This window comes from Periplaneta americana, chromosome 14, assembly GCF_040183065.1.
Source record: "Periplaneta americana isolate PAMFEO1 chromosome 14, P.americana_PAMFEO1_priV1, whole genome shotgun sequence".
NCBI classification, from domain to species: Eukaryota; Metazoa; Arthropoda; class Insecta; order Blattodea; family Blattidae; genus Periplaneta; species Periplaneta americana.
The window spans coordinates 127759725-127777700 of NC_091130.1; the positions used below are offsets into that span (position 1 = coordinate 127759725).

Consider the following 17976-nt stretch of genomic DNA (forward strand, 5'->3'; position numbering starts at 1 on the left):
ACATTACAAACTAGCGTGAAACGTTCGTAATGTCTCGTAAGTTATGTTGGTACGACATGTAAGACGGCTGAAGCAGTGTTACCAATTCAGCGGTTTTCCCGCTAGATCTAGAGTTTTTTTGGCAATATTTTAGCAGGTAAAATTTATGAAATTTGTATTGCTGATATAGGGATTTAGCGGGTATTTTTAGCACTCACAGCGGCAAAATAATATAATTTTACATTGACAATATAGCAATTTAGCGGTTTCTGCATGGCTTCACAGCGGATTTTTAAGAATCGAGTTGGCAACACTGGGCTGAAGATGCATAGGCCTATATCCGCAATAGGAAAGAAGTCACTGCCCAGTTATTCAACATATATAATTAAAGAACAAATTATTATATGTATGGTCACTTGATTCTGTATGATAATATTGTAAGTAATTAAGATTAAAAATTAATTACATCTTATATCCTATATTATTGACCAATTTTCTTTTCTTGCCTGAAAGCATACCTCTTGCAACTGCTTTTTCCTACTTATCCTATAAGGTTTTAGAGCTGACACATAGACTACACTATACTCCAACCACGACGTAAATACCGGATCACTTATCTGTGGCACGCTAAGTGTACTTCTTCATAGAGCATCTTGTTATTCATCATCTTTTACAGTATCCACCTCGCGTCAATGGAATTCCTTGTCACAAGGTATTAGGGGCTGCAAGACAATAAACACCTTTAAAAACAGCTTAAAAGATAACCTTATTAGCATTTCGCTCCAATCATACTGATTTAAACTATCACTGACTACATTGTTACTTCTTTCTTTAGACATCATCCTGATAGTGCTGTATTTTCAAAATTGTCTCATAATAATCTCTTTCTATTATCTAACATTATTTGAAATATATTAACATTCTATGTACTTTAGCTTAATTCTGCTACATAGTTTGTATTTCAGTGTTTAATTAATAATTCATAGTATTTTGTTGTTTAATTCGTAAATAACTCTTGTGTACATGTAACTCTCATCTAAATCAAATTGTTGAATTCTTTGTACGTTCAAGCATATGTATATACACTTTTTGCTGGTTGAGTGGAAGAGAAGGCCTTACGGTCTTAACTCTGCCAGCTAAAATAAATCATTATTATTATTATTATTATTATTATTATTATTATTATTATTATTACACTTTGAATCGTAGCCAGTCTAATGAAGTATGTGCTGTGTCATTACAAATTGTCAGATTTATTTTGTTCACCCCTGTGCCATCACTCAGAAGTGTAGGGTGGATGCAAGTTGGGAAGGGTGCATGGGCAATGACTCAATGGAAAACATTTGGAGGTGGAGTGAGACTCTAAAATGTTTCATATAGGAAATGCAAACTGCCTATTATCCATGCCAACATTTAGTAATAATAACGTGAATCCTACTCCGAGAGAGAAACACATCCCTATGCCATTGATAATGGTTGAGTTTTAGACGTATTTATTATGCATCGTAAGTAATAATAATGGAACAATGTTTGCTGCCGCGCCATATTGTAATCCGGCTGAATGCATTATGAAGTCCTACACGCAGATTCAAACCTCATGAACGCGCCATAAATTTTCCGCCAGTCCCTGGTAAAACGTCATTTCCATAAAGCTGTTTAAAACAAATAGCCAACCACTCCCTGCTAGCATAACCAATCTGGTCATCTCATTTCACAACGTTCTGATTGTGACGGTCATTTGATACTCTGGATCTCCATTTAGCCAGATGGATCACGCAGTTTCGCTGATCTCGGCATTCCAGCTGACCCAATAGACCCGGTTCTTTCATTCCATCGCGTTTCAAGTGCGGTCAACAGAGCAAAAACTTCATCGTTTAACGGAAAGGTTTATTGGATTCCATAAATCCTCATAGCCTGCGCGATGTTCTGTTTTAGCTCGCTTAATGTAACATTCATGTTAAATGAAATGCTGGATTTTGGTCTTGTGCACCAAATTATAACAAAAACTTTATATGTCGGCTACTACCGCACTTGTATATAACATGCTATATCTGCGTAGTCCTAAATTAATGACAAATTTGCTTTTATCTTGTGTTTCATAGATCGTTTAGCACTCCCAGCAAAATAGTGTCGGAACTCGAAAATTGTGATTTGTAAAGATATGCAATTTCCCGTAAAATACTGCTGTAAAATATTTTAATAAATAGGTACCAAAACCTTTGATATAATTTACTAAATATTTTATTATTATAATTTCATACCTCCAATAATGTCTCAGTGAAACGTACAGCAGAGTCCGTATAGGCCAGTTTCTGTCGGATGCTTTTCCAATTCACTACGGGCTAAAGCAAGGAGATGCACTATCACCTTTACTTTTTAACTTCACTCTAGAATATGCCATTAGGAAAGTCCAGGATGACAGAGATGGTTTGGAATTGAACGGGTTACATCAGCTGCTTGTCTACACGGATGGCGTGAATATGTTAGGAGAAAATCTACAAACTACATGTATTTGGGAAAAAAGTAGGCTTATATGATTATGCCTCGTGACCAAAACATAGTACGATATGGAAATATAAAAATTGGAGATTTATCCTTTCAAAGGGTAGAAAAGTTCAAATATCTTGTAGCAACAGTAACAAATACAAATGACACTCGGAAAGAAATTAAAGGCAGAAAATATATGGGAAATGCCTGTTATTATTTGGTTGAGAAGCTTTTGTCATCCAGTGTGCTGTCAAAAAAGCTGAAAGTTAGAATTTAAAAAACAGTTATATTATGGGTTGTTCTGTATAGTTGTGGAACTTTGAGAGAGGAACAGAGGTTAAGGGTATTTGAGAATAAGGTACTTAGAGAAATATTTAGGACTAAGAGGAATGAAGTTACAGGAGAATGAAGAAAGCTGGATAGCGTAGAACTGCACACATTGTATTCCTCACTTGACATAATTAGGAATATTAAATCCAGACGTTTGAGATGGACAGGGCATGTAGCACATATGGGCGAATCCAGTAATGCTTATAGAGTGTTAGTTGGAAGGCCGGAGGAAAAAAGACTTTTGGAGAGGCCGATATGTAGAGAGGAAGATAATATAAAAATGGATTTGAGGGAGGTGGGATATGATAGAGAATGGATTAATCTTGCACAGGATAGGGGCCGATGGCGGGCTTATGTGAGGGCGGCAATGAACCTCCGGGTTCCTTAAAAGCCATTTGTAGGTTAGTAACTAGTAAAACAGCGTTGGAAATTATTTACGAAAATAATATGTGATTTTCGACATACAACAGTATTTTACTGATTGTGCGATGTGGTCGACTTCCTTGCAAATTTTCAGACGCGAAACTAAAATCACCTTCATCATCAACGTCAAGATGTAAAACAGTATGGTTTATTCTGTCTTCATACATCTCTCTCTACATTTCTCCGTCGTCCTGTCGCTTTGAAATTGTATCTCAGCTTTGATACTCGAGTCTCTGACATTCGGAACATATTTATGTTGTTACCGTGTTTCCTTACATTTTTACATTTCTCCATTTAAAGTAAAATATACAATTCTGTTTAATGTCGTCATTTTCCATATGATCTCTAAAGGAATGTCACGCAATGTATAACTTATTCATAATGTCACTTTTACTCACTTTATTATTCTCTTTCGAGCATTAAACAGTGTAATTATTATCGCTTTTATATCAAAGAATACGAACCATCTCTGCTCTATAGACTATTAAAAGAGCTTCTTTGTACAAAGATTTAAAATTTCTCATACTTTTATCCCAGAATTCATCCATTACATGTTCATCAGATCGGCAGCATACGTTGGGTCCACAGCTGTGGAGTAACGGTTAGCTTGTCTAATCGTGAAACGGGCGGGCTCGGGTTCAAATCCTGATTGGGACAAGTTAACTGGTTGAGGTTTTTTCCGGGGTTTTCCTTTAACCTACTAAGAACAAATGCTGGGTAACTTTCGCCGCTGTGCCTGAACTCATTTCGCCAGCATTGTCACCAGGGGCAGGTATTTATGGAGATTAATTTTATTATTTGTGTTTTTTAATATTGGTGTCGGCGGAATTGGAATTGGAGTATTAACTCAGTATGAATATTACTTTCCAAATAATTAACATTAAAGGTTCATTGGATTCTGGTAAAGGTGCAGTATGGCCAATAGACAATATTTGTTGTAATGAGACTGCATTTAACACACAATCATTAAAAACGAAAAAGACTGTGTCTGTGTAGTGCTTATGGTAATTAATTAATTAACAATATTTAAATATATCGGTATTTGTTGATAGCACATAAGTTATTAAGCACAACAAGATTAATAGTTACTTGCAAATTTCTGTAGATTTCATTACGAGCAAACTTAAAAAGACTCGTTTTATTAAAATGAATAAGTACATATTATTTTAGTAAAAATTGTATTTATGAAATAACGTTTTGTTATTTTGTTCAATTTATTTAACGTCTAGAAACGTTTTGATTAATACATTTCATATGCATCGATCCTTGTTAAATGCATTATAGACACTGAATATGAAGACAATCTATCTAACAAAAAGATAATGTTACACAGACTAAAAGAGAATAAACCTCTACAAGAAACCGCTCTCTCAGTATTAAGGGAGCCACCGGCGTAGCTCAGTCGGCTAAGGCGCTTACCTGCCGATCTGGAGTTGCGTTCGGGTGCGGGTTCGATTCCCGCTTGGGCTGATTACCTGGTTTGGTTTTTTCCGAGGTTTTCCTCAACCATAAGGCAAATGTTAGGTAATTTATGGCGAATCCTCTGCCTCATCTCGCCAAATATCATCTTTCTATCACCAATCCCATCGATGCTAAATAATTTGATAGAGCGTCGTCAAATAACCAAGTAAAAAAAAAAAGTATTAAGGATGATGATAACCTGCATTTCCTTGAAAATTAGAAACTTGTTTTTGTTGAAAAAATGTACCCGGAGTGTTGAACGATTGTCACAGAGATTGTATCAAATATCGTTATATTTGATTTTTTATAAAAAAAAAAGGGGGGGGGAGGAGTTGGGAGAAGAAAAAAAATAAGTTTCGATCATGCACAATAATTTAATAGAAGATGACTTTACAAATTCAGACGTAAGATGCAGAAAATTATTTGCATTTTAAAGAATATGCTATGATTAGCTATGTTGACAAAAGTAATCATTTCTATGAATAAATATGGAAATTTACATTTCACATTTAATCACGTACCTTAGAAAAAACATTGAAACTATACAGATATATTCAGATGAATATGTAATTGACAAAGTTCTGTTGATACCGATTTGTCGACGATGTTCTGCAACATACTGTGTGTGGATGTGGAGAAGAGAGACAGAGATGAACGAATGTGTCAATGGAAACTGCTGACGCCACCTACTCGAGAGCTTGACAGCCATCAACTCAAAATGTGGACACAACGGAAGATAAGGAATCGATGGACATCCATTAATGGCCTGTCTATCTATCGGTCCATAAGGGTAGGGGTTCCATTAGTCCACACTTAGAATCAAGTGCTTTTAATCTCTTCATTTTGGCTTCCATCACGTTCTTCACTAACAAAAATTTATGGAAAATGTATAATAATTTTCTGTGCCTCTTGCCCTAAAATATGAGTAAGTTTGTAAAAGTTTGAAAAAATAACATTACTGGCATTGCAAATGATCATTTCGTAATGCAATACACTGTCTTCTGTGCGTGTTAAATCGTCCTCTGAATTCTTTGCGTTATTTAGGCCTACACAAGAAAAGTGGCGAAAGTTTTTCGAAGATCTTTTCAAGACCGTACGCATGCTTTGCCACTTAAAACGATTTGCCGATGTTCATATTAATAATATTTTATGAACTTGGGCCCTTAAAGGATCGTAGCGCAATGGATTATTATTATTATTATTATTATTATTATTATATTTAATTTTTAAGCATAGACTTCTTCTCTCAAGAACGTTGATTATGATGAAACGCTAAGTTTATGTGATTAGTGTAGTGCTAACAACAAACTTTTGTTATTCCAGTGAATACGCACACCAAACATAATTTATATGTTACCTAATAAGACGATTTCTAGAGCAAAGAGCACGTGATTTACTAAGATGCAGCTGGATGAACAATAGTAGGCTACTTTGGAACCAGTTCCAAAAACGCTAGCAACACATACACAAACAGTAAACCAAAAGCACTATCGCTAGCCCAAGAGTGCCCGCAGGATTCAATCCAATCTCAGTGGTAGCAAGATGGTTAGAAATTTAGAGGAAACATATGGACGAGGAGAGAGAAAATTGAGCATAAAAAACAGCGAGTTCTGAAATCTGGCCACGCATTCATAGTTTGAAGCACTCGCTTTTGTTGACGTGGCCGCATAAATACGGAGATATGGTAACCCTAAAGTAATCAGCCCAAACAGGAATCGAATCCGCGCCCTAACGCAAACTCTACCAAAACCATACAGCAGTGTTGCCAAAATATTTCGTAATTAACAAAAATAGTCAAAGTTTCAGTGTTCTGTGAAATTAAAAATACAAGGCTATTTTTGTTTCATTAAATTAATTTCAATATACATAACTTACTTCTTTCTTAACTTATCTATGTACACTGACGTTCAAAGATATCCGACCTACGATTTTATGACCGTGTAAACGAACTTTCCAGCCACGGGATAAGTCAGAACCAAAGATATGACAAATTGACAAACTTTGAAAGAGTTCCGCTAGTTCTCAATAGATGGCACTATTATTGGGAGCCGTTAAAAAGTATCAGGGAAAAATGATAATGTAGATTGAGCACAGTCTAGTATATACAGTCACGAAGCTTGAGTTGTGGGGGTACTAGGAACAATAGACTGTGCAGGTACTATTTCGCATTGTCGCGATAGTAGCGATCCTAGTGGTTAGAAACTATTTATGGATGCATATTTACTACATATTGAGCTTCGTGACTATATACTAGACTGTAGATTAAGTATAAACTATTCTTCTAATAGACAATATCAGCGGTTTCCACGAAACTCAGTGTTATTTTACAATCAGTAGAGTGGGATGAAAAATTGAATTCTATAACACGGGCATATTTATCTACGATTGGCAACAGTGACTATTATATTCGCCATCTATTCATAGAAGTAATAACTAAAGAATCCACATTTACACCAACAAATTATCGATTAGTATCGTTAGATATCTTTGAACGTCATTGTACAATTTCACTCGATGACAGTCCAGTATCACTGCAACGCCATAATGTGAACGACATATACTGCACATCTGTGATGTTGTTAAATAACCTTAATACACGATGGAAATACGAAAGAACTCCTACGACTTAGGGCTGAAATGACGTTCTGAGACATCACACTGGCAAGATATAAGTATTCACATCTTTGTCGAGATTCGAACCTAAGGCCATCATGACTTTCTTACTCGTTTAAAGTTGAGTCTGATATATCGTGCATATCACTACTGCTAGATGATTCAATATGTTCATAAAACATCAACTAACGACATCACTCGTCATGTTCTCTAACAGATTTTTGTTTTTATGATTTGATTCATTCATCACAGAAAATATATCAAATTGAGGGTTACTATAAATACAAGGAAAATTAGTATTGCCGGTACTTCAAGAGTTGACGTAGCAAAACACACGAGACGTTGAATGGTGTCTTCAAGAGGCAGTCTCATATAATATTTACATTCCAAAACTTCCGAACATTTTTCTGGTAACGAAAGAGGAGCCCGAACCATATACTGTACGCTTTGTTCTGCTTTTCTTCTACAGTAGCACCAACTCCACGCAACAGAATGTTAAACGTTATTAATCGATACTTCGCACATGTTTATCGAAAAGTGAGAATTAGCAGATGGATGGAATGAAAAGCAAACAAGCAAATTGAGAACTGGTAACTGTTCGGATACGGTGTACAGTTTAACATGCTACACTATTAGTAATAGTCGCCACTGGTAAGTTAATCTTTGTTCTGGAAAGGATCGTGTAATTCTTTATTCTACTTGGAGGTGGAAAAGCTGTTGCAAACGTGTACTTAATTATGCTTTCCTTTAACTACGACTAATAGAGTTATATAATAATTCAAGTAATCAATTAAATCTTCCCTAAAGAGACATTTTTAAACTTTTTATACACTTTACAACCAGTGGTCCCCTATATTTTGTAGATGTAAGATAGAATTAAAACCAGCCAGTTGTAGGTAACCCTTATGATCCTTGTGAAAATATCCTGAATATGTGTGAAGTATTTTTGTTATAAAACTAATAAAAAAAATAAAACGTAGTAATTATTTGTTTATTAAGACACAACTAAGCTACTGTAGTGAGAGATCAGTAAAATTAGGAAGAAAGGGGACTTGTTATGCGCTTATGTTACATAGGCCTATTCGAAAGGGTCACAAAGAAAATCTTTGAAAATTCGTACGTTGATTCAGTACCTCTTCTTTGAATTCTTAACTGACAGTTTCCCTGCAGGGAAATTTAACGGAGGAAAGAACTTTCTGAAATGAGGAGAATAATGCACTGTCTCCACATAGCCTAAACATTTCGTGATTATAAACTGCTATAATTTTGTAACTATGCAATTACATTACGTGATCGAACCCGAGTCGCCTGGATGGAGGACCAGCACGCTAGCGTATCGACTAGAGATGAACAACGATCGAGAAAGCAAGACTAACAGCGCCCGCAAAGCCGAAAACCCGCACGACAATGTTCTATACGTCGCGTCGTTGACGTAAAGACTGCTTGTGTTTCGAGACGTCGAGATTGATCACTCCCGAAGTCCCGAACCTCAATCAGCCTTGAATCGCCACAGTTGTTTATACCTGACTGAACTTTTTTCTACCTTGGCAACTGTTATAATATATTAATCAGGGATTGCAGAAACAGCATATGTCACTATTTGTGGCGAAATGAGTTTATTGGAGTTTCATTGACTGTTTATATAGGGCTATCATTCCATGCTGAACCCACATATGTCAGTATAGCCGTCTCACATTTGGAGACCTGTGAAATCTGGAAGAGTGCAGAAACAACTCATACCAAATACATGTGCCGATACATTGGTTCCGATTCCAGACGGCAGACATCTACGACACAAGGGTACAAAAACTGATTCCACTGAATGACAAATGTCTCAATTCTGGTGGAGAATATGTTGAAAAATAACTCAACAATTGCTATATCTGTTCCAATAAAACTTTCCATGAAACTTATTTTTTACGGCCTTCGATTGGTAAAAATTTGTGTAAGCACTTCTTTTACTATTATTAAATGATGGAAGAAAAAAAGATAATTTTTTTTATCTGCCCCCATGAAAATGTTTGCTTGTAAGTACATAGGAGAATACATATTTACCTTCTTCATTGCCATATCCAGACAAAATCGTGCCAATTCAAAGAGAGAAGCTTGACGATATACGCAAACTAATGCGTTACATACCACATGAATGTCAAAAATTTTACAATAATATTCTTCAGTGGCCTATTGTGGAAAAATAAGTTCATTTATATGCTGAACGTATGTATTAAGTACACAGTAGACCTATGTATATATTATATCCCTAATTTGACAAATAAACTTTAGTTGAACTGAAATTATTATACTACAATTTTGATTCCTTGCAGAAACAGCACATGTCAAGCTAATATATATTGATTTATTTCATTAACAGTTCATTAGATTCCAATAAATTTGGTATAAACCACACATCTATTAGGCTTCTGTCTGAAGAAGCCAGTACTATAACCACTGATGTGGTCTACCACTAGTAATACCGTTTTTTGTGTCTACTGAAAAATTTAGTTTTCATGACGTGCTGTTTCTGCAATTCCCGATTCATATGTATAAACAATCAAGTAGCCTATTTGAAACAACATCTCTACCTTTCAGTGTATAATAAATCCGTTCCCCAGTCTTTATTTAATTACTAGGCCCTTATTGAAAGGCTAGGAATTTTCTTTTCATATATTTGAGATCAATTGTGCAATATCAAGTAAAAATATATTAACGTTATGTTTTATGTTTCTTAGAAATGCAAATTTATTTGAAAATTGTTTTCTTTTTCTATTTATATAACCATAAGTAATATCATATAATAGAACCAGAACACTTTGATAACTAAGATACTGTTCTGTTTTGTCTTTTTGTCTCATTTAAACATTTATAATGTTATTTATTTCAATGATGTATGTTATTCAAAGTTACGAAATCTTTCCACACCGGCCAAATGCTATTTCGAGAATGATGAGCGAGACTCGAAGCGCACGAGAATGACGAGACGAGACTCGAAAGACAAATGCAACGAACACAGCGAGCGAGAGCGACAGTTAATTTTGTTCTATCGACCATAGATACGGCTGCGGCCGTTGATATTGCACACTGTACATCAGTGATGTCAACTGATGCCCATAGGAGCAAGCGCGCGCTTTAGAGCCCAGGAGAGCCTGAGCGCTTTACAGCGGAAAGAAAAGAGACACACGAAAGAGGTAGTATATGCCGCTTGGTCGAGCTATATACAGGGATGGTCAGCACTGATTCAATGGATAAAGGGAAGAGAACTTATTAAAACTGTATCCATGTTAATTTTTAGATTTGTCTGAGAAGTATAAATGCATTATAAGAATGTAAGTTTTAATTTTAATGTTCATTTTTCACAAGTTTGCTTTTTTATTCAAAAGGAATATTTTCTCAACTTTTTTTTTTTACAGAAAAGTGAAATTTTCAGATATGTTTGTTTAGTAGCCTTACAGGTACTAAAACAATGTTTTCGTAAATCATATATATCGTAAATACGTATTACTGAAGATAGTGTATTAAAATGTTTGAAAATATTCGCATGGAAAATGTTTGTAAGGAAATGAATTAACATAGCAAATACTGTTACATCACAAACAAAAGATATGTGCCTACGTGTTGGTAAAACGTCAGCTCTATAGCTTCAGCAGATTGAGATAATTTGATATTCTGATAAAAGAAAGTTCCCCACCTATATCACCTAAAAGCATAATGTGATAAGAGTTTTATTATGTAATATTAGTTACAGTTAAACATATACCTAGACAACTTTGCTTTGTACTATAATATTGTTTTGATTACTTTTATAACGCTAAAGATACCATCAATATCAATTTCAACTTATCATGTCATATTCAGTGTCTTTCTTTGGGATAACACTTCTTTATGAATGATGTGTTTAATTCACTTAGTACAGTATAGTTGTAGTTATTATGGAATTTGTGTGAATATTCCTTCTTTACTCTTTATTAGACTATGTTATTAACGTTTAAAACACAACTGCAATATTAGGCTAAGAAATAGGTGTTAGTACTTTTGTTTTACAGGCAATATAGAAAATAACAAACAGAAAGAAGCCATATAAAAATAACGACATAAAATTTCACGTTCCGTTTGAAGTTTGTGCACCACTGTTTTCTTAGTCCAACAGGCTGCTTATTCCTCCTAGCATACCTAGCGCTTAATGCCCGCGCACGACGTCAAGGTCAGAAAAATGCGCTTGCTTTGACATCACTGCTGTACATTAATACAGACTGCTAGCCACCAGCGTATCTCAGTCGTCAAGGGTGCTTGCCTGCCCATTCGGAGTTGCGTTCGGGTGCGGGCTCGATCCCCGCTTGTGCTGATTACCTGCATGATTTTTTCTGATGTTTTCCCCATCCGTAGAGCGAATGTCAGGTAATGTGACAAATCCTCGGCCTCGTCTCTCTGTCACATATTCTATCGACGCTGAATAACCCAGTATTTGATACAGCATCGTTAAATAATCAAGTAAAAAGATACAGGCTGATAAGGTGTTTACCTTTATGTTAATCTCTCGCAAGACGAAGCAGTATTTTCTTTACAGCATAAACGTAGGGATAGACTTTCTTTTAAACATCGCGTGATAAATTACATTTTGTTATTAGAGTTTACGTGATGATAATCGCAGCAATTACGTACTCCTGAAATGCAATCTGAAAGCCACTTCTCGTAATTAAAGAATCATAGTAATTATTCCCTCTATAAATTATCATTAGGATTTAATGCATGTTTATGATGAAGCAAGGGTAGACTGCTTTCTCTCTGAACATGGCGATAACCGTTACGTTTTTGTTTCAATCGTGTCATTTTTGTTTTAGCTTCTTTCACCTTCTAACGTTTATGCTTAGCTTTTCTTCTTATGAAGTGGGCCTTCAGAAAATTTTGTGGATTAGCACAAAACTAAGGCATTAGCGGTTCTGAAATTAAATATTATAATAGGACTTCAAATTACATTCTTAAAGCTAATTTATTTGTACATTGATTTCTGCTTGTAATTTTGAGTTACAACATTTCTGTATAAACATCTCGTAAGGTAATTGCACTTATAATTCATATACATTCATTTAATATAATTTCATTGCGTTATTTGTATAAGAATAAATGACTAACGTTTTTTGAAAACATTCTCATGATTAGAGTCAGGATTTTTATCTAATATTGATCCTGAAAATATGTGCCTACATAAATATGTAATTAAAAATCTCGCAATATGTAATATCAAAATTGCTCAGGGAGTTAACAATTATTGTTGTTAAAAATTATCTTAACCCTTTCAGACCTGAATTTATATTTAAAAATTGAAAAAAAAATGGTCACATTCATTCTGGGGATCCAAAATTCCCAAATCAAGTCTTCACAGAAAATCAAAATTTGGCCCCAAAATTGTAAATTTTATTTTTAATTCAGGTATAGAAATGTTTCAAAAATAATATTCTCCATTCCTATCCTATTTAATTTTTCAAAATATTTAAAAGTATCGAAGACATTCCAAAAAAAGAAAAAAAGAAACAATATACACTATAATGTACATCAGGCCTCAAGGGGTTAAATAAAAATAAATAATATTAATTTGATACAAATTACACATTTATACTAGGTGCACCAAAATTTAACAGGTGATTCTACATGTGAAATATAATAAGACTTGTATTACACTGTTCCTTCGATGAAGCACCGTTAAGCAGGAAAAAATAGTCTTTGCCCAATGTTTGCAGCGCTCTATTGCGGTAATGGCCCGAGAGAAATGGCTAATTGCTATTCAAGTTAGCCATTAGCCATTGCTATACAAGTATATTTTCGGTTCTACAGAGACTCGGAAAACTTGAACCTAACATAATGTCTCTGACCGGTTTACAACAGACTCGGTTATTTTAGTTTACATGCTTCATATCCACGTACTGCTGGATGCCTAAGTAGTAGGGCGTTGTTCGTAGTATCTTGATATCTCCTCTCATGTTTGAACATTGCATGACACTAGTGCGAATACAAGGATAACAAAGGGAAGGCAAGTAGAACAAGAGAAATAAAAGCAGAGCAAGCATTATACAAGGAGAACAACGGTACGACGAAGAGAAAGGGGAAAATAGAGAGAATACAAGTATAACAAGGGAAATACAAGGATAATAAGGGGAATGTAAGGAGAAAAGGGGAATGCAAGGAGAAAAAGTGAAGACAAGGAGGAAAGGGGAAAGACAAGAAGAAAAAGGAGAAGTAAAAGAAATAGGAGACAAGAAGGAAAAGAGGATGAAAAGGACAAGTATAATAAAAGGAGAACAAGAGGATCACAAGGAGAACAAGGGTGATACAAGGAGAACAAGGGAAATACAAGGAGAACAAGGGTAACACATGGAGAACAAGGGTAACACATGGAGAACAAGGGTAACACATGGAGAACAAGGGTAACACAATGAGTACAAGGGTAACACAAGGCGAACAAGGGTAACACAAGGAGAACAATGGTGATACAAGGAGAACAAGGGAAATACAAAAAGTACAAGGGTAACACATGGAGAAAAGGGTAACACAAGGAGTACAAGGGTGACACAAGGAGAAAAAGGGTGACACAAGGAGAACAAGGGTAACACAAGGAGAACGAGAGTAACACAAGGAGAACAAGGGTAACACAAGGAGAACAAGGGTGATACAAGGAGAACAAGGGTGACACAAGGAGAACAAAGGTGATACAAGGAGAACAAGGGTAACACAAGGAAAACAAGGGTGACACAAGGAGAACAAGGGTGATACAAGGAGAACAAGGGTGATACAAGGAGAACAAGGGTAACACAAGGAGAACAAGGGTAACACAAGGAGAACAAGGGTGATACAAGGAGAACAAGGGTGATACAAGGAGAACAAGGGTGACACAAGGAGAACAAGGGTGATACAAGGAGAACAAGGGTAACACAAGGAGAACAAGGGTAACACAAGGAGAACAAGGGTGATACAAGGAGAACAAGGGTGATACAAGGAGAACAAGGGTAACACAAGGAGAACAAGGGTGACACAAGGAGAACAAGGGTGACACAAGGAGAACAAGGGTAACACAAGGAGAACAAGGGTGATACAAGGAGAACAAGGGTTAAACAAGGAGAACAAGGGTGATACAATGAGAACAAGGGAAATACAAGGAGAACAAGGGAAATACAAGGAGTACAAGGGTGATACAAGGAGTACAAGTGTAACACAAGGAGTACAAGGTTAGCACATGGAGAACAAGGGTAACGCAACGAGTACAAGGGTGACACAAGGAGAACAAGGGTAACACAAGGAGAACAAGGGTAACACAAGGAGAACAAGGGTAACACAAGGAGAACGAGGGTAACACAAGGAGAACAAGGGTGATACAAGGAGAACAAGGGTGACACAAAGAGAACAAGGGTGATACAAGGAGAACAAGGGCAACACAAGGAGAATAAGGGTAACACAAGGAGAAAAAAGGTGATACAAGGAGAACAAGGGTAACACAAGGAGAGCAAGGGTAACACAAAGAGAGCAAGGGTGATACAAGGAGAACAAGGGTGATACAAGGAGAGCAAGGCTGATACAAGGAGAACAAGGGTGATACAAGGAGAACAAGGGTGACACAAGGAGAACAAGGGTGACACAAGGAGAACAAGGGTAACACAAGGAGAACAAGGGTAACTCAAGGAGAACGAGGGTAACACAAGGAGAACAAGGGTGATACAAGGAGAACAAGGGTGACACAAGGAGAACAAGGGTGATACAAGGAGAACAAGGGCAACACAAGGAGAACAAGGGTAACACAAGGAGAAAAAAGGTGATACAAGGAGAACAAGGGTGATACAAGGAGAACAAGGGTGATACAAGGAGAACAAGGTGATACAAGGAGAGCAAGGGTGATACAAGGAGAACAAGGGTGATACAAGGAGAGCAAGGGTGATACAAGGAGAACAAGGGTGATACAAGGAGAACAAGGGTGACACAAGGAGAACAAGGGTGACACAATGAGAACAAGGGTAACACAAGGAGAACAAGGGTAACACAAGGAGAACAAGGGTGACACAAGGAGAACAAGGGTGACACAAGGAGAACAAGGGTGACACAAGGAGAACAAGGGTAACACAAGGAAAAAAAAGGTGATACAAGGAGAACAAGGGTGATACAAGGAGAACAAGGGTGATACAGGACAAGGGTAACACAAGGAGAACAAGGGTAACACAAGGAGAACAAGGGTGATACAAGGAGAACAAGGGTGATACAAGGACAACAGGGGTGACACAAGGAGAAGAAGGGTGATACATATGAGAAGGTCACAATGTTGTACCTTCAAATGTTAACACATGGCATCAAAACAATTTATTGTTGCACACGATTTAAGTGGGATTCTACTTCTCAACCGTGTAACGTTAAAGCCGAGTTTAGTGATTTTATACAGTGGCCGAAACTGGATTTTTCCTGTCGTCTTAAAAGCCTATCAATCCGCGAAATTGACATGCAGATAACTCTGTTAGAAATAATATCTCTGAAATATTGAACGGTCTCCAATTCTCACCAAACGACGCATTGTATGATTTAAGTGAAATCCTTCACCTTCGCTGTAAGGGCTCAAAGTACAGCCGAGAGCTCTTAACAGTGTTGCCAGTTCTCAGAAGTAGGACATGACACTCACATTACACCCTGCAGAGGACTTCGGTAAGGTGACGGGAGCACACAAACTGCGTGCGATACATGTAAGGGGAAAAAATATATATGTATAAAAAAAAAAGCGTTTTGGTGTTATAACAGCTGCAGAACCAGGAGACTGGCACTGCCCTAACGATGCTGCCACAGCATGAGAGACTACGAATGATTTCTGACAATGTAAAACTAATCTCGTATGTTGAGTGCCATGTGAACATTCTCTCTTCTGTTCCAGGTGCGGTCTGCTCCGCGGAGACGACAGCTTGACAAGTACGTACATAGGTCCACACCTTCTAAACGATTCATTGTGTCAATATTTCAAATTACAGGAAGTTTGGGCGTGAAGCCAAATATCTTTAGAATAAAAAATTCAGGGGAAGTGGGATAAATATGTGAAAATATTCTTACGTCTTTCACAATGCCGTGTCATAGTACAAATGTATTATAATAATTAGTTACCCTACGCGACATTTCTTTCATACTATCAAATACGTATTAATTTTAATCGTAATAGTAATATACGTTACAAGAGCGGTATGTTGACGTTTTCATGGTGGAGGAAAAGATTGAAAAAGCGAAACGTAGTTGAGCTTTTTTAATTTCCGACAACATGAAAACAAACATACCGCTCGTGTATCGTACATTATTTTGTGCGAAGATAGTTTATTACATACCTGAAAGAGGAATTTCTAATTAGTTGCAATGAAATCTCCATGTTGGTTTCTGTTTAATGACGCCAACTTCGGAACACCAAAATATCTTGTTGCTGTAAAATGTTTTCTGTGCTTACTATACTCCAGCAGGCCGTGATATACGTCTGTCTTTTTTTCCCCCCAGTCTATAAATGCGAACTTAAAACAAACGGTAAGGTTATGTAATGATTTATTTTTCATTTTAACATTTTAACAATATTATTTATATAACATATTGCTGTAATAACATCGGCATCTGGGATCTCGTTGATTTTTTCACGGCTTCCTTAATGTTACTTGTATCAGGAATGCACTAAGTTTCGTGGAGTAGTAGACTTTACTTAATTTTTGCAAATATTTAAAAACAATAATTAACATTGCAATTTAGGTGAGATTGCAGTGGTAAGTTTCCAATTTATAATTATTACTATATTGAACGTCTCTAAAAATAATATGTTAAAAGCCTAAAGCAGTAAAATGAATGTCGCGCTTAAGCGGTAAGAGGGAAATTGTTATGTGTGTTACGTTGGGAATACTGAATGTGGTATTTCACACATACCGCGTATTGGTTCTGTGCGGAAAACAAGCAAATACGCACGATCTCGCACAAAAGTATTTTTCACTGCCTTCTTGGTATAATATTATAATTACAGATGAAGAAAAACACACTCGTATGTATGTATGTATGTATGTATGTATGTATGTATGTATGTATGTATGTATGTATGTATGTATGTATGTATGTATGTATGTATACGGTCCCGCGCCGTGGCGTCGTGGTCTAAGGCATCCTGCCTAGGACTCGCGTTACGGAATGTGCGCTGGTTCGAGTCCTCGTGGGAGAAGAAATTTTCTCATGAAATTTCGGCCAGTATATGGGACCGGTGCCCACCCAGAATCATGATGCACTTGGGGAGCTACGATAGGTAGCGAAATCCGGTTGCGAATGCTAGCAATAACGGCTGGGGGGATCGTCGTGCTAATCACACGACACATTCATTCTGGATCGGTGATCGTCCACCTCTGCTTCGGCATGTGGTCGTGAGGCCAGCAGCCGACTGGTCTGTCTTGGTCCTTTCACGGGCTGTAGCGCCACGGTTTATTTATGTATGTATACGTGTATGCCTAGATCATATATGTAACAGATATGTCGGGGTTATAGGCTTTGGGGTTAGCACCTTTTGTCAGGTTTACTACGCTGCCATCTAGTTATTACATAAGGAGTCACGTCATAATACCCATTTGAATTGCATTAAAAACTGTGCTGCCATCTCGTGTTCGTTTACGGCGGACGGGTGGCGATCCTGGCGGTTGTTCTCTTCAAAGTGCTGCC

At 36.7% G+C, this 17976-nt stretch overlaps 1 protein-coding gene across 2 annotated transcripts in view; it reads left to right on the forward strand.

Moving 5' to 3' along the window:
• The window catches only part of fz2 (frizzled 2), a 424525-nt gene that overhangs the window by 221588 nt on the left and 184961 nt on the right, over positions 1 to 17976 (forward strand). For both annotated transcript variants that reach the window (XM_069846042.1, XM_069846043.1), the window contains one exon: positions 16187 to 16221. The gene's annotated coding sequence lies outside the window, so the exon portion shown is untranslated. The remainder of the gene's footprint in view (positions 1 to 16186; positions 16222 to 17976) is intronic.